This window comes from Triturus cristatus, chromosome 2_1 (assembly GCF_964204655.1).
Source record: "Triturus cristatus chromosome 2_1, aTriCri1.1, whole genome shotgun sequence".
In the NCBI taxonomy this organism is placed as follows: domain Eukaryota; kingdom Metazoa; phylum Chordata; class Amphibia; order Caudata; family Salamandridae; genus Triturus; species Triturus cristatus.
The window spans coordinates 787,331,672-787,356,443 of record NC_140581.1 but is presented as its reverse complement, the minus strand read 5'-3'; the positions used below and the strand labels follow the sequence as shown (position 1 = coordinate 787,356,443).

The 24,772-nt window shown below is 42.5% G+C and overlaps 1 protein-coding gene across 1 annotated transcript in view; it reads right to left on the bottom strand.

Annotated features, from left to right (window-relative positions):
• The window catches only part of DIRAS2 (DIRAS family GTPase 2), an 80,375-nt gene extending 56,156 nt beyond the window's left edge, over positions 1-24,219 (bottom strand). The window contains exon 1 of the mRNA XM_085632736.1: positions 23,828-24,219. The gene's annotated coding sequence lies outside the window, so the exon portion shown is untranslated. The remainder of the gene's footprint in view (positions 1-23,827) is intronic.
• Positions 24,220-24,772: the final 553 nt, after the last annotated feature.

Below are 24,772 nucleotides of genomic sequence, written 5' to 3'. Positions count from 1 at the left end.
CACAGATTGATTCAGTTTAATCAGTGCCCGTCTGCTATTCCAGAAGCAGTTATTTTTTTGGGCCAGTTGAAAGGTCAATTCCAACGCTGGTGTGTTATTGAGAAGCCCAGAGTGAGTGACTCCTGTGAGCATTATGGTACTCCAGTTGTCATGGAAAAATTTTCTCTGTAATAAGCAGTTCTTCATTAAATGGAGTAACAGAAATTCACCATTAATGCAGCTCGTCAGTTCACCAGCTCATTAGATGCTGGTGCCAGCTCATTAGTAGGAAGCACTGACCTAGTTTCCTGTAAAGTGGCTCACTGGGGTTCATGTTTGCTTTGTTGCTCTCTCCGATTGTGTTTCTCTTCCTCCTCCTTTCTTCGCATGCCTGTCAAAAATGAATTATGTCTGTCTCCGCACTGTTTGACCCTGGTAAGACTTTCCCAATGCTGAGCTGCTATTTTCCTCTTTCAACACTTCATTTTTAGTGAATATTGTTTTTGCCTCACTATTGTTCTTTTCACGATGAGATGTATAATAGGTGGGGCCTTACTGCCTAACTTTCCTGCTATTTTATGCTCTTGGGACTAGCTGACATGTCTGTTGTGGCTGCCATTAAGTAAATGTATGTGTGTATGTGTGGGTGCGTGCATGTGTGTGTGTGTCCGAGCATGCTTGCCCATACATGTTTGCATGTGTGTGTAGTGCTAGTTGGCAGGGTTTCTGTTACTACCATGTGTATTTGTGTATGTTTCTGATCTGATTACGTCAGGTGTGTAGGTAGAGATCAATATGCATGTGCTCGTGGGTGTCTACATGTGGCTTTTTGTCATTTGGAAGATGTGTGTATGTGTGCTTTTATCTATGGCAGTGTGCCTGCTTTTGGTTTGTGCATTATGTATATAGATAGGCCTTTTGATGTTGTATTTCCTTGTAAAATGCACGCGCAGGCGCTGATTGTTGGTGAGTTTGTTAGTGGTATTTGTCTTTGCGTTTGAGCAGGTGTGCATTTTCACTGTGCAAGTGTGAGGTATGACTGTGCCAGTGTGTGTGTAGGGTTATGTGCTGTGAGAGTTATCAGTGTCCTGTATTGGTATGCATGTGTCTAAATGCAAGTGTGTGTGTGTGTGTGTGTGTGTGTAGGTGTGTGTATACAGCAAGTATACATATATATGCAGGGTGTTTCTAATTGCGTGTCTTTGTTGGTTGCTCTGCCTTGTGCTAATAGTGTTTCAATGACAGAGAATGTGTTGTCAATAGGATAGTCATGTTACTCTGTTACTCTGTGAAATATCTGGTGACTAAATGTATTCATGCCGGTATAGTTTGTACTAATCTAATTTTCTTCCTTTGGGATTCTGCTTGTAGTGACTGGTTTCCTCAAGACACTTGTCATCTTTCTCCTCCCTTTCCGCACACTGCTTGGGTCTGATTTAGAGTTTGGAGGACGGGTTACTTACTCTTCACAAATGTAATGAATATACAACCTGCCTTACACTGGCATCTCTAGAGGATGAGCAGATGGGGCCCCCAGCATTATTTGTCCAGCCTTCCTGCACTGTTAGATGCCACCACACCTGCTGAATGTGCCAAGAGGCCCCACAGAAAACAAGCATTGGCATAGCCAATAGGTCTCGCCTTTGGGATCTTATATGTGTTTAGCCATGCAACAGTTGATGTTGTTGCACCGGGGATATTGTGCTGCTTAAGTAAATACTTATAAGATCCCAAAGGCGTCTTGGCTATGCCAATGCGTGTTACATTTGGGATCATGATAGCCCTTTATCCAGTGAACAAAATCAAATTTTCAAATGTTATGTATTTCAAATGATTTAGTTTCAAATCGACTGTCTTTTTAGTGTTAAGAAATTTTTTGGAATATTTTTGGCCAACAATGTTTGCTGAAAAATTCGGTTTCTGAATTTACTCATCTGATTTTTTTCAACTGAGTATGTTAAGGTTGTGTAAAGTGTTTCAATGCAATATAGATATGTGAAGACTGTAATAGGAGACTTTCTTTCCTTTAAAGAACAGTATTACAACTATCATTAGCCCTAAGTTCCTCCTAAATGAAATCTCAAAAAGAAAAGTTTAGAAGTGATTGTTTGACATGTAAGCTTAGTTTTTGTTGGCCTTAGGACTCTGTGCCCTTTACCACTGCTAACCAGTGCTCAAGTGCATGTGCTCACTCCCTAAAATATGGTAACATTGGCTTACACCCAATTACCACATTTGATTTACTTGTAAGTCCCTAGTACAGTGGTACTACATGTACCCATGGCCTGTAAATTAAATGCTAATAGTGGGCCAGCAGCGCTAATTGTGCCACCTACTTAAGTACCCTTTTGAACATGTCTCGGGACTACCACTGCAGCTTGAGTGTGGCATTTTAAACTGCAATTTTGACCTGGAAAAATAAACCTTTTGCCAGGCCTAAACCTTCCTCTTAAACACATATAAGGCACAACTACTGTAGGCCCTTAAGATCCCAGTTTGCAGTATATTAAAAGATTTGGACCTGCAATTGTAAGTTTTACATGTCCTGGTAGTAAAAACTCTCAAATTCCTATTTCACCTATGCAAGGCCTACATTTCCCCTAGAATAACACTGGAGTCTATCAAATTGTAATTTTAAACCCTATTTAATGGTAAAGTTATATTTTAAGTCACAATTCTGAAAATTAAACTTTTAGAAAGGATCTCTGGCATGACAGGGAGGAGGTGCTGTCACTTACCACACTTGCACATAACAAAGGCTCTGCCGGAGCACACTCACAAAGTGTTTAACACATGTCTTTTGTGCCCCCAGAGAAGCTAGGGTCAGGGCAGGGAGGCAGGAAATTTGAAACACCTCTGAGGATAGAAACCTCCAGAGCCTTATCCTACTTCAAAGCTGGCACCATGTATAAATAATGGACCCTCAGACACAATTCTTCAGTACACCTCTGGACCTGAGGAACTGTCAGAGTGGCTGCTGTGCTTCTCTGCAAGAAGGAGGCAACGCTGTTGTCCTGCTCCTTCAGTGAAAGGACTGAACCTGAATCTTAACCCAGTACCACCAGAGTGACTGCAAGGGCTAGTTGGCTGGCCTCCTAATTAAAGCCTCAAGGACAGGAAATACTCCAACCACCTTGGACCCAGAACCTGGACTCAGTGGGGTCTCCCTAGTGTTGGCCTCTTGGACCCCAGTCCTGGAATCTTGGTAGTGGGATTAAAGGTGCTCTGCCAGTCCAGCTGTATTTTTGTGAGAAGAACTGATGCAGCATGTCGCTTCTCCTCGCAGACGCCTCGGAACCGCCGTTGAGTGACACACGAAGATACAGGTCCTCGCATCGCATCCCGCAGCTTCATTTAAACCACTGCTGCATGACGCATCATTGATGATGATGCAGGACTTTGCATCGCGGATCTGCAGCTTCCTCTGAAACCACCCCTGCATGACATAGCTTTGACGTGGTACCTCGAAATGTTCAACAACTAGCATTTAACGTTCTTTGTTCAGCTGGCCTAACCTAGTCCTTGTATCTGGCAAGCACTCCATTGGGGTAAGCCTGAACTTGAGACTTTGTCCCGTTCCTACACAGCTAGATAACCGCTGCACGACAAAGTCTTGACACAGTATCTCGCAATGTTCCGCAACGAAGATTTAAGATACTATGTTCAGGGGGCCTAACCTTGCGCACTCCATTATGGTCAGTCTGAACTTTAGACATTGTCCCAGTCCGGCATGACCAGGTAACCGAGATGGTGCTTTGTGCTTCTAGGTACTATTTTCATTTATAACCTGCATACCTCCAGTTTGACTAATTGAATTTTTGTCATTTAAGTCTCAAATAGGTTTATAAATGTCACTATATTTGTCTAAAATGGTGTGGAATTTTTCGTTTTGTGTTTATACTGTTTGAAGTGCTGCATACATTTTTTACACATTGCCTCTAATTTAAGCATGACTGCTTTGTGCCAAGCTATCAGAGGGTTGAGCACAGGTTAGTGTGGGATTTCCTTGTGTCTTCACCCTGACAGAAATTTTGGTTGCTGCCGGAGTAAGGTTTTACCCCCCATAACGAATAACCCAGTTTTCGAAAGTGATTTAATTCAAAGTGTCGATTTGAGAAGATGCTTTTAAAATATTACTGTCATACATTTGTAGTAAAGACACCCAGCATATATATATTTAGATCAAAAAACTTTCCATCTATAAAGAAAACAAAAGCCTCACACCATGTAAATCTATCAAGTGCGCTCCTGTGATGTGCCTAAAAATCTAGATTTTTGGGGAGGTCAGTAAAAAGTGTGTGTAGAGTGGTGAAGGAGATGCAAGGAACAGTGGGCATTCCTTCTTTGCTTAGAAGCGACGCAGCATGCAAAGGAGGAATCGTCTTTGCCAGGCCAATTGAGTTGTATTTTTGAAGCAAGGGATTAAAGGCCCCTGAGTGTGCCACACCTTCCAGTGACACCACCATCAAATGGCAGGCTGGTTTACCTCTGCAAGACACTGTCAGTGTGGCTATGTTGGCGCTATCAGTCTTACACCCTGGCACCTGTTGGAGGACCTAGAATACCATCTAGGGTACCAGATTAAGAACTTCAGGGGACACTCAAGGCTAGGGTGGGGGTCTCTACACATAAACCCAAAAGGATGTTGAATCCTTTCTTGATTTTTCCAGTCCTGTTCTGTCTGCAGCATGTACACCAACTTGCTCAGTTAGCATATTGAATTGTGCATTTCTTTGATGATGCAGTGGTATGACCAGCACTGTCTCCTCTTTTTTGCACTTAAGTGTGTGACTGCACTGGTACAAATGACAGCACTGCGAGCCCCGTTTCTCATCTAAGTCTAAGATGGGTGGAAAGTGTGTGATTGTCAGATATGTTTGCCCATACCAAATATTGTAAGTGCTAATTGATGCAATGCATACATTGCAAACCTTTAAGTTAGGTATCGATACAATTACTTCTTACGTAGCAAACATTTCACACCTTACATTTATGAGTAGGCACAAATATAAATGTTGTGTAAGTCATGATCGTCAAGAAGAAATGAAGTAAAAAACAACCTTCTGAAGAGAAACTGCCTGGATATCCAGGCTTTGAAACTTTTCTGCGACTCTCAAGATTTAGTATGTTAGTAGCGACCAGAACACGAATGTGCTGCACGAAGTCCGGTCTCTTCCAAAACATCTGTTTCGCTTTTGCCGATCCCTGAATGCGACCCTCATTTGCTGTGAAATACAGATGGTGGTGCACTCCTCCTCCTCAAAGAGGGTCACGAATCACTGGCGTCACTTACTGCGAGCTTTAATCAAGACACATTTGAAGAGGTTCATTCGGATATGCCTTTAGTGCGGAATTACACAGACACCACACAAGAAAAACCTTGGGCCTTTCCTAAACCTCTAGATCCAACTCAGTATGTCGACGAAATACTTTTTTATGGCCATCACGGCTGGTTTACATAACATTGACCACACTGGAAGCTGTTCTTCTTACTAATAGTTCTAAACACAATAGGAATGTGAATGTACCAAACAGATAACAATGCCACAGGAAGCAAAATATTTTTTTTTTCTCTTGATTACAGAACTTTCATCAACGCCCATACAGATTCACTGACTTTCGATGCAACTAGACTTAAGAAGCACCAGTTCGACAACGATATCTCACCATCTCTCCTGCAGACATCATTAAAGCAAGTGAGATACTCTCCATACAGGAGCCCTCTATGGCCAACTAACTGCCCTAAAGGAGGGTTTCTAGACTTTACTACCTTGGCATGGTGTCTCTCCAGTCTTTGTGCCTTCACTCTCCTGTTTTGCTGAGCTTCTTGTTGTCAGCATTAGGGTACTGTGTACTTTATCCCTGCTAACCAGTGGTAAATTGCCTGTGCTCTCCTTAACCTTAAACTCTGTACAATTGGTTTACACCTGATTGAGACTGTCAATGTACTTATATACCTATACGTACCCAGTAAATGGGCCTACATGCACCCAGGGCACATGGCAGTCATTGTGCCACCCACTAAATTATCCTTGTAAAACATGCCTCAGGCCTGCCACTGCAGCCTGTACTACTGTTTGAAACTGCCATTTTGACCTGGCAAACCATTTGCCCGGCCTAAACCTTCCTTTTTAATGCTTATACGTCACCCCTAAGTTAGGATCCAAAGGCTCATGTGACAGTATGCATGGCATTTATTAAGATGGACATGCATATTTAGGTTTTATATGTCCTGACAGTGGAAAACTCCTGATGTCGATTTACACTGTTCTAAGGCTATCTCTCCCATAGTCTAACACTAAATTACCTTATAACACACAATAAGTGATAAATTCAGTTTCAGAACAGATAGAGAAATGCTTATTTCACTCAAATGGATTGTAATTTATAATCCTCTTTAATGCTTAAGGCAGAATTCAAGTTACTATTCTGAAAATTACACTTTAATAAAGTAGGCATTTTTTTGCCTTAACCAAATGTGTCTTTCTGTCAGTGTCTAGGATCAATTAACAGCGAATGACTCTTCTATAGTATTTTGTGTATTATACAGGCATGGGGACAAAAGGGCCTTGGGAGTGGAACAGGGTGTAGTCAGTCCCTCCTGAGATGCTTCAAAGGGTAGTCTCAGGGCTTGCCCATCCCCTTCCTGACTTCTAAGGGCAGCCTGCCCTGCCACTGACAAATGTAGTTCACACTAAGGTCTGTCTGCCCTCTGTTACCCAAAACTTTCAGAACCAAACCCATGAAAGGGAGAAGGATAGACAAAGGGAGAATTGCCCACCCACAGGCTGGCACATAGAGTTAAAGTGGCACCTTCAGAACCTCTCATCAGAACACTCCTGAACTTTTGAAAGATTCCGAAGAAGGACTCCCCTGCTGTCTGCAGAATGAAGACTGGATATGCCTGTCTTGAATCCAAGCTCCCCAGAGGTGACACCAAGTGTCAGGGGGCTGATCTTCTGTTTGAGCTACAGGAACACAACAAGCTCCAAAAGGCCTCCCTGCAACAGCCCATCTGACCAGCACCAACTGGACCTCTTTGTACCTAACTGAGCCCTGCTTCTGGCCACTGCTGGAGTGAGTCATGTACACCAAGAGGGCGACCCCAGGTCCTGTACCCTTGGATGGCATCAGAGTGTATGCCTTCTGAACTCAAGGTAAAGATACAGAAGTTTTGGTCTCCTCTTTGCGCAAAACAATCTATTTGTTTCAAGAAACGACCATCCGTGACAACTGTCAATGCAAAGCTCCATTGAAACCTACACTTAGCGCTGACCAGGGATGACCACTGATGTGGGCTCAAGCAAGACCTACAGTTCATGTAGACAGGGACAGCTAGTGTAAACCGCCAATGCAAAGCTCTAGCCGAGACCGGCTCTTCGATTTAAAATAGTGACTGTGCGAAACACCTGACCTGATCCTCTGGCAATAACCTTCTTGCAGGCACGGTGAAGGGCAGCTCCTCATGCGAACTTGAGAAAGTAACTCTTAGGTGGAACAAATATCATCCCTGTATCTGACCCACGCTCTATCGCGGTCGTCCGAACTTGTGAATTTACCCCGGACTGGCACGACCAGGCAACCGAGTGTCGATTTGTGCTTTTGTAGCTTTTTCACCTAATATTTCAAAAACTCATAATACCGGTTTTAGTGATTTATTTTTGTCATTTTATTGTCGTTTTAGTCATTAAAATTTATGCTATTTTTCTAAACTGGTTTAGGATTTTTCCTCTGCTCTGTTTTCACTTTATTATTGTTTGAGAACCGGCATAAATACTTCACACATTTCCTCCAAGTTAAGCCTGGCTGCTTTTGTGTCAAGCTATCTCAGCGTTAAGCACAGGTTTATTTAGCAAATTGTGTGGTTCACCCTGACAAGAACTGTCTATATTATTTGAGTCGGGTTTCACCTCATTTAACTAATAACCCATTTTATTGCAATGGCGGCTTGCAAATTCAGCTAACATATAGCTTTTTGCTTCAGGAAGCCAGGAAGTTGAGATAGATGATTATCAGCTGACCTGTGATGCAACTCAGTCCTCGCGGAATGCATGTGTCCATAACCTATGAACAGGGAGGTGTGGGCATGCCATTACATGGCATGTCTTTCCCCAACTTTCCCCAAAGCCATGCTGACACAGCAGGCACCTCACTTTGGGGTATATCTGACAGTATTTTACGCTCCACTTAATTTCTTGTTGTGAGTTCACTTCGTTCACAAGCTTAGTATGTTTATTACAGCTCATATGTTGGAATTTACAGAGACTGGTCGGACGTGCTACCATATGTACACAATTAATCTGTGAAAATTCCTATTATGTGCTTTAGGAATGTTTTCTGTTACTCGTGCTACTGCTGCTTGAGTTTATTTTCTTATTCCAAATCCTTCTTTACTCCTTACCCTGGAGCTAATGTAGATCAATGCTGTACTGTAATCATGCCGTAGATAAAGATGAAACATCTGTGGCATGCAAGTCAATTTTCTCTCTACACAATCACAGGATACCCATTAATGATATTCAATAGGTGATCAATTGTCAGCTAGATAGGTCTGCAAGGTTTGAACTGTTCAGTATTGTCTCCAGTCTGAGTCAAACCAATCCCTCTAGAAACAGTCATTACCATTTAGCAGATGCCTGGTGCACAATGTGAAATTGTGTTTTCTTTAATCAAAGCAAGTGTGATATCTCTGATTCTCACTCCAGCGAGAAAAACACCATCCCAATGCCGTGCTACTAGAAGTAGACATTGGTACTCTAATCTCAGTGGATAATGAAAAATTATTTTGAATCTGAAGTGTTACTTCTCTTATAATAATGCATTTCCAAATCGGGCTTTTGAAGTATATTACTAATGCAAAGTGAGAATCCATGGACACAAGCTGTTCCTGATCATTGCCATATCCTATATGCATTTAATGTACATGTATTAAAATACAGAAAAAATGTAAATGCAAAAAAGGCGCTAAACAAGAATGATGATACCGTGGAGGCAATATAAGTGAAAAGAGGTACCATGATGTTGTGCAGTTAGTGTTGTGGTGTGCCTTGGCTTGCAAGTGAAACTCGTCCCCTTTTTCTACTGTTGTAGCTAACACATTAATCTAGCTTGTGTGCTAAGCCCTAGGCAAGTCCATCACATTGCCAAGGTCCAGAATCTGTTCCGTAATCTGGAGGTGAGCACCAAGCATGCACTCTTCTGTTCACATGGAATTGTCGTCCATATCTCGTGCTATTGACATGAAACTGTAGTGACAGCATGCACATTTGCATGAATTAATAGTCCTGAACAGACCTTTTTCTGCATCAGTGAGGAGCGTGTCCAACCAGCCTGACTCGTAAAGTTCTGTTTCCACGTAACACCCAGACCCTTGTACTGACATTCCATGTAAGTGTTGCATACATGTGTGCGTGGTACATGTATGGCACACATATGGTAGCTAGATTAAACCTGGCATGTGAATATGAATGCTGGGACCACTGTGGTCCAGTGTACTGTCTGCATTCCTGTGGCTAAAGGGTGAAAACCCAAACACTGGAGTTAGGAGAATAGACTGTTCTGCACTGACTATGGCAGACTCTCAGTGGGGTCTCAATGTAGTCACTGGGAGCATGTGCTCCTATGAGCAGGTGCCCTCTCCCACTGAAAGTGGCATGCTTCATCATTGGGCTAGCTCCTTGTTGGACTGGCTCTGCAATGGCCAATGGCCCTTGCGAGAGGGCACTTTGTCGGAGATCCTTGAATCGTCGGTGGATGACTGAGGGTATGAGAGTATTTCCAGTCAGTGAGTTAGAAGATTAGAAAAAAGTGTGAACTCAAATTGACTGTAGACCTTGTAGGGCTATCTATTTAATAGCGTTCTGAGACTATGTTGAGGTTAAAAATTGAGTGAGAGACTATTAGACATTAAGATCCTAGTCTCTTACATGTAAAGGTATACTTTGTGATGTAAGATCGAGTGGGTGTACCTACATCTTAATCTGTGGTCAACATGTTTCCTGCCTCAAATATATCGAAGAACATTTTTGCCCCCCCTTCATGAATGTTTGTTTGTGGGGTAGAGTTTTATTCATGCACTTGGCAGACAGTGCACCCAGCAATGAATGGAACACAAGACCTAAAGCTGGAATAATTAATATGACCAGGTGGAACAAATCCTAGGATTTTTAGGCATTCTGGGGTATGTTAGACAATTGGTGGTACAACTGCGCAAGGCTTCTCCAATTAATCACTAGTGGTAGATGAACACTGAAAAATATTGGATGCAACCATTTTCAAAAGAATTGGAAACCAAGAAGAAGTCATCAACTACTGACTAAGCCAGCTCAGATCAATATTTGGGACATTAACAGATCCACATGTAATCAAAATAGCAATCAAAACACCATAGGAACACTGCTACAGGATCAATATCAGTTCATTTCTCAGTGATAATGATGCACCAAAGAATCAAGATGCATTCTTCAATAGGGTACCAAGTGAACTAGCTTGTAATATAACAATATATTTGATTAGAAGAAAAACTAAGAAGTCAGGAATTCCTCCAATTCTATTACGAACAGACATATTTCCTATTTCCATACAACCTATGAGAGGAACCAAATTAGACCGATGTGAAAAATATTTTTTCGGATAGCCATCACAATCAGCAAGAAATGGAATAGTCTGTGTAAACATAGCTGAATCGTGTTCCCACAGAAAATGGTTCTCAATTTCTTGCTCTTGTGTCAACACAAAGGTGGCACTCATCGCAACCTGTATAAAATGTATCTTATATTCGGTACCTGAAAAGTGTCCATAAAAATTAACAAGATTGATTGAGGCACTATGGAACAGTGTTTTACGAGTTGTAAGAAACGATTCAGAGCAACAGAGCACACAATCAAACACGAAGGCAACGAAAAAGGCAAAAAGCAATAAATATGATATGCAGTCTTTAGGTCACCAAACAAAAAGTCAATGGTATTACCATATTGTAAAAGTTCACAATATGTGTTGAACAGTCTCCTTCCATCAACCATACAAACACCTCTGCTCAGCCGGACTTCTACTCACACAGATTCCACGCATACGCAAGAAAAGAACTGGAGGTAAAGATTTATTTTTCATCACTCTTAAAACATAGAAATAACCCCCAATTCACATCAGAACCTCCTCACTTCTTGACCTATGTTAAAAGCTGGACAACTGGCTATTTTACAAGGCCCCAGCCCCCACACCCCTGTGGCCAGGTCCTACACCTGCTCAGCACTGGAACGGCTTGCAGGTGACTGTGTGCTGTACAACCACTCATGACATAACATAACAAAATTGCACTGTGGAAAAACAAAAAACAATGCTGTAATGCAAGCACAGAATTGAATTCTCTTGAAAATGTAAGATAGCAATATCATTCCATGCCACTCTTGTGCTGGATTACCTAGAGCAGTTTCCTCTCTTCTGGAAGACTAATCATGAGAAGCATACAGAAAGCATTGATTAATTGTTGATGTATGCACTAAAGAAAAGGAGTGATGATTAAAGGAAATGATGTTAACATTCCTTACGGTTACCGTTAAAAAAGTAAGAGGTGAAAAATATGTATCAGAGACATGGGGCTTCAAAGCAATTTCAGAATATATCTTTTCACTGAAAAGGCAGGAGTTATTGTTGCGGTTTTTGAGCAAGGATGGGGGATTCAAATGAGAATCTAAAATCTGAAGTGTATGTTAAATAGAAAGGTACATGTGGAAAACATAAGATGTCAGTATGTGTGAGGTTTTAGGGAAATGCCCAACATTAAAATGAATTCTTCTTTCAGTGGCAACCAGATTCAGCGGCGGCTCCTCCACTAAGGCGGAGGAGCGTCACCCCACTGCTCTTTGGGCTGTGGAAAAAGGAAAAATAAAATGATAATAACATGATTCTATTATCATTTTATTTTTACATACTGAAGCAGGTTTATGGGGTGGGGCTGGGCTGTCATCACAGCCGGCAGGTGAGGAGTGGGTGGGGAACTCGCTTAGTGAGCTTGACAGTTTGGCCGGCCGCCTTGGGCCAGCCCAACAGTCATGCACACTTAGCATGTTCACCAGCTGGCTGTATTGCACAGACTGGGTGGAGAACATGAAGAGGCTCCCACTGCCTGTCTGAGTGCTGAACCACTAATCAAGACGCTGCTGTCATGCTGGAGCCTGTGTGTGCTTCCTGCTTCCAGCAGGAACAGAAGAGGAAAGATGAGAGGCGTTGGCCAGCAGCCAGGTAAGTAACTTTTATTTTATTTTTTACCCCCCTGCCCCACCCATGCTACTCATTAGCAGCCACCACTGACCAGCTTATCTGAGGTGATTTGTTTCCTCTAAGTAGATCAGGTAGCCAACTGTGCCAACCTATTTTTTTTATTTATAAGACTTTTGGAGCAACTTGGATAGCCCCAAACAGAACTTGCTATCTGAGAGGAGCCGAGTGGAAATAGGGAGATTTCTGCAGATTAAACAGGCTTAGGAAAAACTTCAGTCACAACGTTTAATTGTAGACAATGGAAGTTCACATTGACTTTGACCTGTGATCGAAAGGCAGCTCTTCACAGTCTGAGCTCAGAAATGACTCAGGGAAGAGACCACAGGCCCAAATATGTCTCGAGACCAAAGATGTGGTGTTATTAAAGGTGGTCTTCCCACACTGATCTACTGAATAACCAGTATAAGGCAATCTTTGAGCAGGTGCAAATAGAAGGATTATCTTAATCAAGATAAAAACATTGTATTTGACAAAAACAGACAGAAATGGCAGCTAGTGCTGCTAATGGAAAGGCATTATATTTGATTAATGAGGATCACTTCAGCTCCAAACGCCAGTGAATGAGAAGCAGAGGCAAAAGATTGAACACTCACTTACTGGGTTCAATCACTCAAGAAAAAACAATCCAGTTGATTGTTTTGCAGCTAGTGTTAGCTTCAGCCAGGGTCCACAGTAATAGTATATAGCATCAAGTATGTAATGACCTTTTCCACTAACTCGACCACACAAGAGAAGTTGCAAAATGGATGGTAAGTGCATGGGCTTAACGATCAAAATGTATCAAGAGAATCGTTATTTAGTGATGTAGCCTATTACCATGCCTGGGCCACTGAAACGGTCAATGACCTCAGTCATCAGTGACACAATACTTAGAGTCTGGAGAAGACGAACCATAGATTAACTTCACTAGTCACTATTCCATGATGACAAAATTAAAAGAAGCTGAGTTCAAACGTTGTCATAAGGAACATTCAGCTGCCAAAAAATGGAGTACAGTATGACACACTAGACCAGGGAGTCAGACATGACCATACATTATGGCTCCCAGACCTATGTATCTGACGGCTCTGAGACCTATGTATCTGACGGCTCTGAGACCTATGTATCTGACGGCTCTGAGACCTATGTATCTGACGGCTCTGAGACCTATGTATCTGACGGCTCCGAGACCTATGTATCTGACGGCTCTGAGACCTAACCCACTGTGATTTTAGAAATGACGATGTTCCTCAGTGAAATTCTAAGGTGTTTTGCCTAATAGTACATTTTCAATGAAATAACAAGACGAGTTAATACACAGTTTTGGTGGTGGGGATAGATAGGCTACCAGGTACTGCAGCCTTATTGACTCCATGAGATGGCATTATCTTCATTTACATACAGGAATTAGTGTGTTAGAAACTCACACTTTTTGCCTGTTCACCACCATTTATTTTTGGGCTGACTGATACTGCTGGAAGCCGACTCAGACTGTGGCCTGGGCTCTGCTAGCCAGGCCCAGGGCCAGTGCTATATTAAACACAAACACATGCATTGAGGTACACTTATAATTGGCCTGACCTTCCCTCTGCGTCCCTAGTAGATAATAGGGCAAGGGGATAGACACTACCTCTAAGTCCCTAATATATAATGGGGCATGGTAGTTTTGAGGCCAGCAGCCTTTGTTGCACTTGCAGGTGTGCATTGCTGAGAGCCTGATGTCATTTTAAAAGCAGCCCTGTGTTGCTGCAATGCTTTTAAAAGTAAATTCACTGCAAACTAGACATTGGTGGTAGGGGCACTTTAAAAGTGATAATCTACTTTATGTTTACATTTTGGGTACCTCCCAGGTCTCCCCGAGGTGTTCCAGGCGTGGGGGGTCATGTAACTATAAGTAGAGTCCCTATAAAAGGTGTTTTAAACATCCTGGTGAGTGAAAGCAGCGCCTTTTGTTTTTCCCCAGTGTAGGAAATTCACTACAAAGTCGACTTTGGTGTAGATAATGAGCCTCATAGGCTAACCTGGCAATACGATATGGACACTTAACTATTGCTAGGAAAGAACAAAAAATATAATTCAAGGACTGAATCGAATGGTACTGATAAATCCAGCAATTTACCGTTGCCTAATTTATCATAACTTGTATAGCAAAGAAGTTATAAAACTTTCTATGCTGTAAGCGAAAGTCCAGCCTCTAGCCTTCTTCCCCGATTGCTCAGCCCTGAGTAGATTAGCCAAGCTGCTTTGATTAGGTGACAAGTGGCCTGGCCAGGAAGAGGCTATCTGCTGGAGAGAGCTCTCTGGGGCACAAGAATGCCAGAGCAGGGGGATGGGCCATAACGCATGAGCATCAAGAGAGCAGGCCAGGTCCACCCCCTCTTCCTGACAGATGGGGAGGCTTAAGGAAGGAAGTTGCAGATGTCAGGGTGAGGAGAGCTATTGAAATGAGCCACACTGCGAGTTGGTTTAGTTAGCTCTTGCTGTTCTGCTGAAGTTTCAGCCATCGCGGATTTTAGAAGAATAGTGCTTTCTGGGGCAACACTATGCCACACTTTGGAGGAAGTTGTCATGCTTTTGGGGAGTTGCCCTGCTCCTCATTGGATATGGGTGCTCCCCTGCTTGTCGCCAGACACCACTGAATAAATATGTGAGAGATGTATAGCCTCTCAGTTCTGCTGCCTGAAACTACAAAGAAAAAGGAGGATTGTCCTGCTGGAAACCTGCTCTGCAACCAAGGACTTGCCTGGTGAAGACTGCGCCTGCTGCACTATCTGGGTCTACAGCTCTGAAGATTTTGCCTTGCTTCAAGAAAGAGTAAGGAGTGGACTCACTGCAGCTACAGGTTAACAGAGCTGAACTGACCCTTCTCCAGCCAGAGTCTCCGTCTTGGAGTGCGTCCAGTGGAGGTTTAAGGGGTTGAACAAGAGCATTGTGGGAAGTTAAGCCCAGGCTTACCGAGGACCATCTAGGAGATTCCAGACACTTTGATTCATGTTTTGGACATTTGTAACCCACCAGGAAATTTGCTGGAAGGACCTGCAGAAGGTTGGTAAAGTTTGGGAAACTTTTGGGGAAAAGCTCTATAAGGTGACCTATCTGACCGTGAGAGCCAAGCCGGCCACCTTCAACCACGACCCATCCCGGAGTCCAGGTTCATCCTTCTGAAGAGCTCTGGAAGTACGACATCCAGAGTTTGACTGGGAGCTCCCCGAAAGTTAAGCCGATGACCCCTTACCAAATTCAGACTGGTTGAGAGCAGCGAGAGCCCTTTGCTTAAAAAGCTCCAGAAAAGTTTCCAAGTGCGAAGGTAAAACTTTGACCGAGGCCTCCCTCTTGGGGCATCCAAGCAGGGCTCACTCGTGGTCAGCCTCAAACTCTGCCTTTGTCCCAGTCAAGCATGACTAGAAATCCAGAAGTGGGGCTATTGGTTTCCAAGCACTAGAAAGTGTTTATTCTTTTAAAATTCCTATCTCTGGTTCCCTACATTGGGTTTTGGTTGTTTTTGTGTTGTTTTACAAATAAAAATATGTCCTATTTTTATAAATTGGTGTGGTATTTCTATTGCGTGTTTAATCCTATTAATGTACTGTTATTGTGTTTTTAACCCCTTCAGTGCCCGCCCCTTTCCCCGCCCTGTGCCGGCCGTTGTATTAGCGGGCGGGGTCTATGACGAGCTGGACTCGTCATGGGCACAGCGCCACCGCGGCCCATGACGAGTCCAGCTCGTCATGGGCACTGAAGGGGTTAAATGCTTTAATGCGCGTCTTCTAAGAAGCCTTATTGCTCGGTGTCAGCTACCAATGGTTGAGCAACGGGCTAATTTACAGAGGCCCTTTTTAGGACCCAGTACCATGTAAGTAGACTTTTTGTCAGTGGTAGGTCCACACTTATCACTACTAATAACCCACTTTCCAACAAAAGGGTTGTTTTGCCAGATGGTGACTTACTTTGCACTGTTTGGCTAGTAGATTGTACTGAGAAAGGCATATAGGTGGTAGGTAATACACCCAGTAGGACTTTTGTTAACCTCTTCAGTGCCCATGACGAGCTGGACTCGTCATGGGCCGCGGTGGCGCTGTGCCCATGACGAGTCCAGCTCGTCATAAACCCCGCCCGCTAATGCAACGGCCGGCACAGGGCGGGGAAAGGGGCGGGCACTGAAGGGGTTAAGGATAGTGTTGTTAAATTCAATTACAGTTAAAGAGCAAACCAGTTGTTCTTACAGTGATGATTAGTCAATTCCTTACATCAAAAAACAACAAACAGAACTGAGGCTAAACCTAGCCAAGTGTTCTGTAGGTGTAAAATTGTCCCAGATTTTACATCAACCACCAGACTTGGAAGAGAACACAATAAGGCCATCATGGAGGTGTTGCCACATAGAGTGTGATCTAGACATAATGTATTGGCCTTTGGAGCTGTACATTCAGAAAGGCAAACATACATAAAATTTAAAAGGCATAGCCATATGCTCTGAAGAGAGTATTGTATCAGAATATGGCTATTAAATTAGGATTTGGACCTAAAATTCAGTTTGTGTTTATGGGAATGCACATTTTTGTGAGTAAAGTGCACCACATTTTATGCAGCCCCATAGAGAACAGTAAGTGGGCTAAGTTCCTGCAAGGTCAGCTATTTTGCAGTAATTTCGCAATTCCTCAAATTGCATTACTGCAACCAATAATCATGACATGACAACAAATGTAGGTGCAAATAGGGAACAACGCTTGGATAAGCCTTTGTTCACATTTGATTTTACCTCCTGTACTGGTGCAAAATTAGCATCTGATAATTGTGTGTGATGTCAACGTTTATCCCTTGCAGATAACTGGTATTACAAATTTAGATGCATTAACTCCACTTTTTTTCTAAATACAAAAATCTTGCTAAATGCACTGAAAACTACTTTCTGCACTTACTGACCTTCCCTAAATGAGGGACACGATATTGTCTTGTTCAGACTGTAGTGTGCAAATTTAAATTTCACTGTCACTGTTTTTGCAATGTTAAAAACTCTTCCTTTGCACACCGTACTAAGTTGACCACCTTTGAAAAACTTCACCTAAAGGCAAGCCACATAAAAAAGCTTTTGGAAATATAATACTTTTTTTCCAGGATAATTTTACTTTTAAAAGTCGGTCTTTATTATATTCTTTCCAAAAAAGCCTGTGTCTGCAGGAAAGTTTAACCCACTTTTTATAACTTTGCTTCGTTTGTGAAATTCAGATTATTTTTACAATTCGGACAAATATTTATATGGTGTGACGAGAAACCCATGACAAATTAACACTATCCTCATTTTGCGTCCGCTTGTTAAAATTATTGATTGGGTCACTGTTTTTATTGGTGTCTCATTTTTTCCCGATAACATACTTGCTCCCATTTACCACTGCGGTGGAAAGGTATTAGAAAAGATTACATTTTCCGCTATTGGCTGCCAGGTCCAAAGTCCAACAGTTGAACTTCTCTGCCCTTATCTGCAAGGTCAAATACTACAAACAATCAAAAATACTGAAATGAACTGAGTATGGAAGAACGTATGCTCAGATCTCGTTTTTATTATATATTTGCAGGCATGCAATTGACAAATACATTTTCAAGTGATTATTGTTGAATACTAGTAAGATTGTTAAAATCTTTCTGTTACATTGAGGACTTTTTTCTTTATTTTCGGTGGGTTTTTCGATGATTTGAACACATACATAAGTTATCTTTTTTTCATTTCTCCATTTAAAGTGTGGTTCTCAAAATGTATTCATATGTTATTGCACATCTCTGCTCCAGCTTCTACTGGCTGAGTCAAATGATAATGCATGTAAATCCTATCAGTCTAAATTTATCTAAATATGATCTAAAATTAGTGATAAATTATTGTAAAAAAAAGACTTATTATTGGATAAACTCAATTGAGTTTTTCTGGTTAATGTTTTTTTTAATCTCAAAATGCTGATCAGTAGGCAGGAAAGAGGACCACATGCCACGTTGCTTTTGTGAATCCCATGCCCGGCAGTGTTCACAGTATTTCCATTTATAAGATTGTAAGTTTGTTCAATGCCAAGAAAAAAGTGCAGGCCTGATTCACAAAGGGCCTCCACACTTGTGGCGGAGGCCCCGCACTTGTGGCTGAACCTCCTTTCTGCAGTTACCCTTTGCGGAGGTCCTGCCACGAGTACAGGACCCCCGCCACAAGTGTGGGCCACCCCCACCATGACTGTGAGGCCTCCACCATGAGTGTGGACAACCTTTTGAATCTGCCCCTTTGTAATTTGTGCTCCAATTCTCTTTAGTGAGTACGCTGCTAACATGAAATAGGGTCGCTTTTCAGTCACTGCATGTGGTCCATCAGCCTATTGACGACATTAGCCCATCCCCACCATTTCACCTCAAATTGTACTTAATGAATTTACTTGCCATATACTTATTCCTTCTAAGATGCTCGCGGATGATCACTTACAGGACGTCTTGCAAGTTAAGAGATATAGTAAAGATGAAATGTAAATTTCTGCCACGTGCGCAAACTTTTACAACACTCATTGCACAAACATTCACTGAAAGGATAAACACCTTAGATTGAGGAACACCATGAATTCTCCCCCATACCTTATCTTGGTGGATTAGTTTAACTAGTGATTCATTTTCAGGTGATGATATTTCAGCACACAGATGTCCGCTCATAGGACTGTTGCTGCACTACTCCTCATACTTACTGGACTAAACAAAAAACAAAACAAGTCTGAAAGCAGATATAGTCGAACATATTTCTTGCACAAATTGTTTACCTGCAGTAATTTTTCACCTCCTGGTCAAATGTGCAGGAAAGGCTCCAAATTCAGAAATCATTTTTTTGCTGCAAAAAGGATGGTTCCTAACACAAATTCTCACCTATTATGCAAAGCGATTGTCAAATGAAATTAAGGCTGTTTCACAGGAAACGTTCTCTGCAATGGAGGAAACTTTCTCTGCAGTATTCAAAACACTGAGGTCCATTCCACTCCCCGGGACCAAGATCATATGGTAAATTTGCTATTTCTCTTAAAAAATGCCTGGGGTTGAGGATGTGACATTATGCACTATTATCTCTTGTTAGAATGGTATCCCCCCACCAGAGTCTTATTTGCTGCCGAGCGGCTGGGGAGTTAAAGGGATCTAAAGGATTGGAAACGAAAGAGAGTAAACAGTAAACAAATAGCCCTCTTCACTTTTGTTCTTGCCTCCGCCTTCATGACCCCATCACCCAATAGCAGGATTAACGATGAACAATGACAGGACAGATACTTAGAAGAGCCATTAGAGAAGTGGCATTTTCAAACCGTGCCAGAATTGGATGGGCTGCACTGTTTGTGTAGTCCCCAGGGCAGAACATTTCAGAGGCAGGCAGGCAACGCTGCAAGATAAATTCCATCCTTACACAAAATGAAGGCATTATCGAAAGTGGTTGCACTTCTTAATATAATATATTTACAGACTAATCTGACCTCTGCCTACATCATGAGACATTGTACAAAACAATCTGTGTTTTTTCGAGAAAAAAAATCATAATTTTTAATTTTGACTGATTTACTCTTCCTGGCAATTTTCACATTTCTTCTATCTTAGTTTTTCTGCGTGCAGCTATTTTTGAAAAAGATTGTTTTGCTTCGGAATATTATAAAACTCTAGACAAGTTTTCTTTTTTTTATTATAAAAAATCAGTCCATAATAGCTAAAGATTAGCAGACTAAAGAATAGTTGATCATACAAGTGCACATAGACAAGCGCGTATGCTCAGTCAATCAACAAACGCAGAGACCACCATTTTCTTAAAGGAAAGTAAAAGATATATATACATTAGTTAGCTTAGTTTCATGGACATGGAGCACAGACATTCTGCCTGGTCTTCTGACTCATTTGCATCAAGTTGTACAAGAAGTCAGCTGGGGCTCAGTTAAATCAAGAAACCTCCTACAAGAATGAGAGGATTCTGTAATCGATATAATTATATTTGATTTTTAACCCAATTACCGACAGTGCTGAGCAATGAACTGTTGGAAGAACAATCATAATCACTCATAAATTAATACATAAATAGAGTACTGCACCGGAGAAGCTTCTGTTATAGCTGTATCGATTACAGAATGCTCTAATTCTTGTAGGAGGTTTCTTGATTTACGTGTCCCACGTGACTTCTTGTAGTACATGATGCATATGGATACCCATGTCCCGTGGGCCTATTGCGTTGTTTTTCTGATTGTTATAAAAATAGTCTTCTGACTGCACCAATTTCAGAGTCAGGTGTTTGGGGGAGGTTTTCCCTATTTTGTCTATGCAAGTAATCTCCATCGTTTTTCTATGAATTAAGTGGAAACTAGTTCTGAAATGATGTCAGTCATGGTCATGTTTCATGCAGTAGTGGCTGCCGCTATAGTAGGTGGTAGGGTGAAGGGAAGAGGGGCTTGGGATTTAAAAATAAAAAAAATAAAAAAGAGTGACCTGCTGCCCCGCTGCCAGCTGCCTCGTTGCTCATGTCATCCCGGAAGTGGATGGGCTTCACTGCACAGGCTCCTCATCCAATCCAGATGCTGCTATCATGCTATACCTAGTATGAGAGCAGTTCCTGGAATGCCCTGAGTGGGCTGGTTTAATGCTCGCTCAGGCACAGGGAACCAGCAGATTTTCTTCAACCCGGTTGAACAACACAGCTGGGTTGGAGAAACCTAAGTGCACATGTCTGTTTGGCCGTTCTAAGACAGCCGGCCAAACTGACATGCGCACTTATAAGTGCCTACCACTCCTCCCTACTGCTGACGTGACGCTTGTCAATGTGGCCCCGCCCTAACCTTGGCTCGGCTGGCAATAAGGTAAGAAAAATACATTTCTAATAAAATGGTTATATTATCATTTTTTTTTTCAGTGGGGTGACGCTCCTCTGCCATAGCAGAGGAGCCACCCCTGGTTTCATGCAAAGGACACACATTTTAGTTGCCCATTCAATGCCTCTACACTGAACTAGCCTCTAATCTGAAATCATTGACCAGTGGTACTTCCCACCATTTGAACACTCTGAGGGACTTTTGGGTCTATGTCTGGAGTGAAGACATCTCTGAGGAGGGAGGAGGCAGGCCATCATCATCATCATCATCATCTCTTATTGGCAATTGTTCAGTCTCCCACTGGGATGTCCAATGTGCAAGACAAGCAGACCAGGCTAGGGACAGCCAAGTGGGTAAAAGGCGAATGTTCTTGATTAAGGTGAATGTTGTATTGTGCCTCAAAAAGAAACCGCAAAAGCTGTCTCACTTGATAAGGACTGAATGTTTAATACAAAAAGGCTCTCTCCATGAGTCGGTCACAGCGATGTCAGGCCTGGGTATCAACAAGTGACCCACTACTTGCTCTCAATCCCCCCCTCAGTCCCAAGGACAGCATAACAATTTAGAGGTGTTCAAATTAAGAGTTTATTTGCAGCTACAGGGTGCAAGTCTGTAATGTCACCAAGCAAAACTTTCAGGGTGGACTAACACACACAACTGATGCAATGCTTCCTACTTTAGGATTTTGATTTCTTGTGTGGCCAATACATTGCCTTGATTGACATGCCTGCCATGCTTATTTGTTAAGTTGCACAGCATGGAGCTTTTAATATTAACATATCTGAACAGTGCAGCAAAGTCAAAGATTGCTCCTGTGGCCATATTGGCCTTAAATACACCTGTTTTTGGATCGGACAAAGTATCAACAGCAGGGCTGATGTACAAAAAAATTAAAGCAGGGGGGCAACATTCTTTATTTGAATTCGCTACTGGTGTTTTCAAATGCTGGGGATGCCAAATATTGGTCCTGTTAGTTTGTATTTCAACTCTTCCCTCTTTCTTCCACCACCGCACACTTTCTGTCTCTTTATCTCACTCTTGCAAAATTTTTTTCATCCATGCTTTGTCTCTTTGTCACTGGTGTCCTACATTTCTAGGGCTTCTTTAATTATTATTCTGGGTCAAAATCTGAATGTGAAAAATAAGTCCTGGGTCCCAAACGTGAGTGCTGTTGCCCACCCACCTGGATCCACGGTACAAATTAAGGACAGTCAGTGCCCCCACACTCAGCCTTGTTGCTCCAAGTGACACAACTAATCACTGTGAGAATGACATCAGAAGCTTAGAATACATTTAAAATCATTGTCGACTGCTCGACCTAGAGTTAACATGTCCTCCTAATTTAATATAATAAAACACTTCACGAGCGGTTCAATTGTGTACTTTTGGGTTATATCAAAACAGACCATTTGACTTTGCATACGTACAGAATTAGAACAGATGAGCTGTAAATATTGGACTTTTATCAAACATAATATTGTTCTGCTCATAAATTGAGAAGCAGAAGTGCATCTCAGGCTGTCACTGTGTTACACTAAACATTGCCCGGCCAGTCACAGATTGCACGCACATCACAGCTGTCTGAAGCCTCTTAGGGTCTGAGAACACAAGGAAGCTTTCAATAAAATTACATGTAATAGCCACAGTGATGCTGGCAGGGAGGCAGGACTGATTAGGACCACGACTCGCACAGTGATTACATGAACAACCCGTATTCACAGCGCTACGTGTTTTTGAGCACGCTGTGCATTTACTCAGCAAAACATATTTCCCTTCAAATTTGTCTTTTCAAAGAAAACGGCAAAAATAGCGGTAAAAAAACCCACATCTGTGCAACATGAAGGGAACGCCAGATAACTCCAGCACGGGCGGCACATCAAGTCCTGCAGTGATATTACCTCGCTAGACCTTATTTTTTTTTCTGGCTTTGTGAGTTTGCATACGTTGCCTTTTTACAGCAGCTATATACCTGACAGAATAATAAAAAAAAAAGATGTGCCAAGGACATTTCTCTCTTTCAAAATGCAATGCATTCCCTTTTAACACGCGTGGGTCCATATGAATGACAAGGCGAAAACAGAATAAAAAAATATATAACATAAACATTTAAAACACTTTCTGATTGCTCGCAGCACTCCGCCCCACTCCCTCCAGTGTGAATGGCATTTCCTAGTCTCATCAGGATTAAAGTACATTAACTGAAAATACCCTTCACAGCTTAGAAATGGATTTTCCTTTTTCCGATGCTGCCCGCCTGCATATCCGTCTCACCAGCAGAAAAAACCACAGTCACTAGCAGTTTTTACGGCACGCACCATACTTCATCAGAAACCGGTGCCAGAAAAAGAAAACCTGATCTGCCGGAAAAAAAAAAATCCGAAGCAGGTGCTTGGAATGTCAGAATGTATGTAACACGGGCTTGCACATGGACGCCGCGCTATTAGTAACTCGCAAAACGCTGCTATTCATCGCGTTTACACCTGCAGAAGATTTCATGCAATCATGTAGCAGTATAAATTATGCATGTGAATTGTTATTTTGCATATTGCCAAAATGTAATAACGCGAATATGCAGTTCGGCGCTAAACTACAAAGAGCCCTCTCTGCTTAATCTATCTGGCCATTCAGCCCCGCAAGTGTTCTTTGCAGTCGACGTCCGCCGCGCTCACATCGCATGCATGGATTCTGTGCTCATACACACAACGTTCATACTATCAAGTAAAATGCACAACATACGTTACCTTCACGGGATATATCTGTGCGCGAGGATCCTCAGTTTATTCCAGTCATAGTCGCTGCCGTGCTGTTTTTGTAACGGAGGGCGCGTGCACATACGTGGGTGAGCCCCTGTGGTCGACGGGTATCTTCGGTTGCTGCTGCTCGCCCGAGCGACTGTGGCTGCTTCTCTCTGGCTCGCTCCCTCTACCGCTTGGCTCTGCAGTCGGACGTTCAGCCGCCCTCTCTCCTTCGCTTCCCCGTCTTTGTCTCTGTTCCTCCCACTCTATGCTCTCGCTCTTCCCTTCTCTCTCTCTCTCTCTCTCTCTCTTTCTCCCTCTCTCTCCTTCGGTGTCAGGGCCCTGCTTTCTGTTTCTACATTCCCAGCCTGCCTCTTATCACCCGTCCAGATTTGCTCTGAGTGCCGAGGGATGAACAGGCTTCAGCCTCCCTTGATGCTGCTGCATAAATGGCGACTGAAAATTCATCTAAGCCTTGAAGTGCCACCTACTGAAAATTTCTGGAATATTTTTCCTTTCCGAAAGACTGGGAATTTTTTTGGTTATTGGAGCTGACGACGAAATAGCTTCATGCAAAAGACAGCTCTATCTGCATTGTTTTATTCTGAAAGCCCTATCATGTTGTCCACTCAGGGATGGCGTGTTTTGTGAATACAGCTTTAACAATTCACTGAAATATGCCAGGCGGGTGGAGGCGGTGATATAATGTGCTCGTCTTTTGACTTTAAACGGGTCATTCAAAGTTAACTTTGTCCACAACCCAATTACCACATCATTGGATCTCCTCTACGTTCGCTTCTGTCCTGTTTCTGTTGCACTCGCGCCGCCTGCTCCGGAGTTTATAATTCACAGCATTCATTCACACTGTGCCCATGGGCACTGGACATTTCTATTTTCTCGGCCCTCGATACCCAAACACGCTTGTAAATCCTGCCCAAGAAACGAAAAACC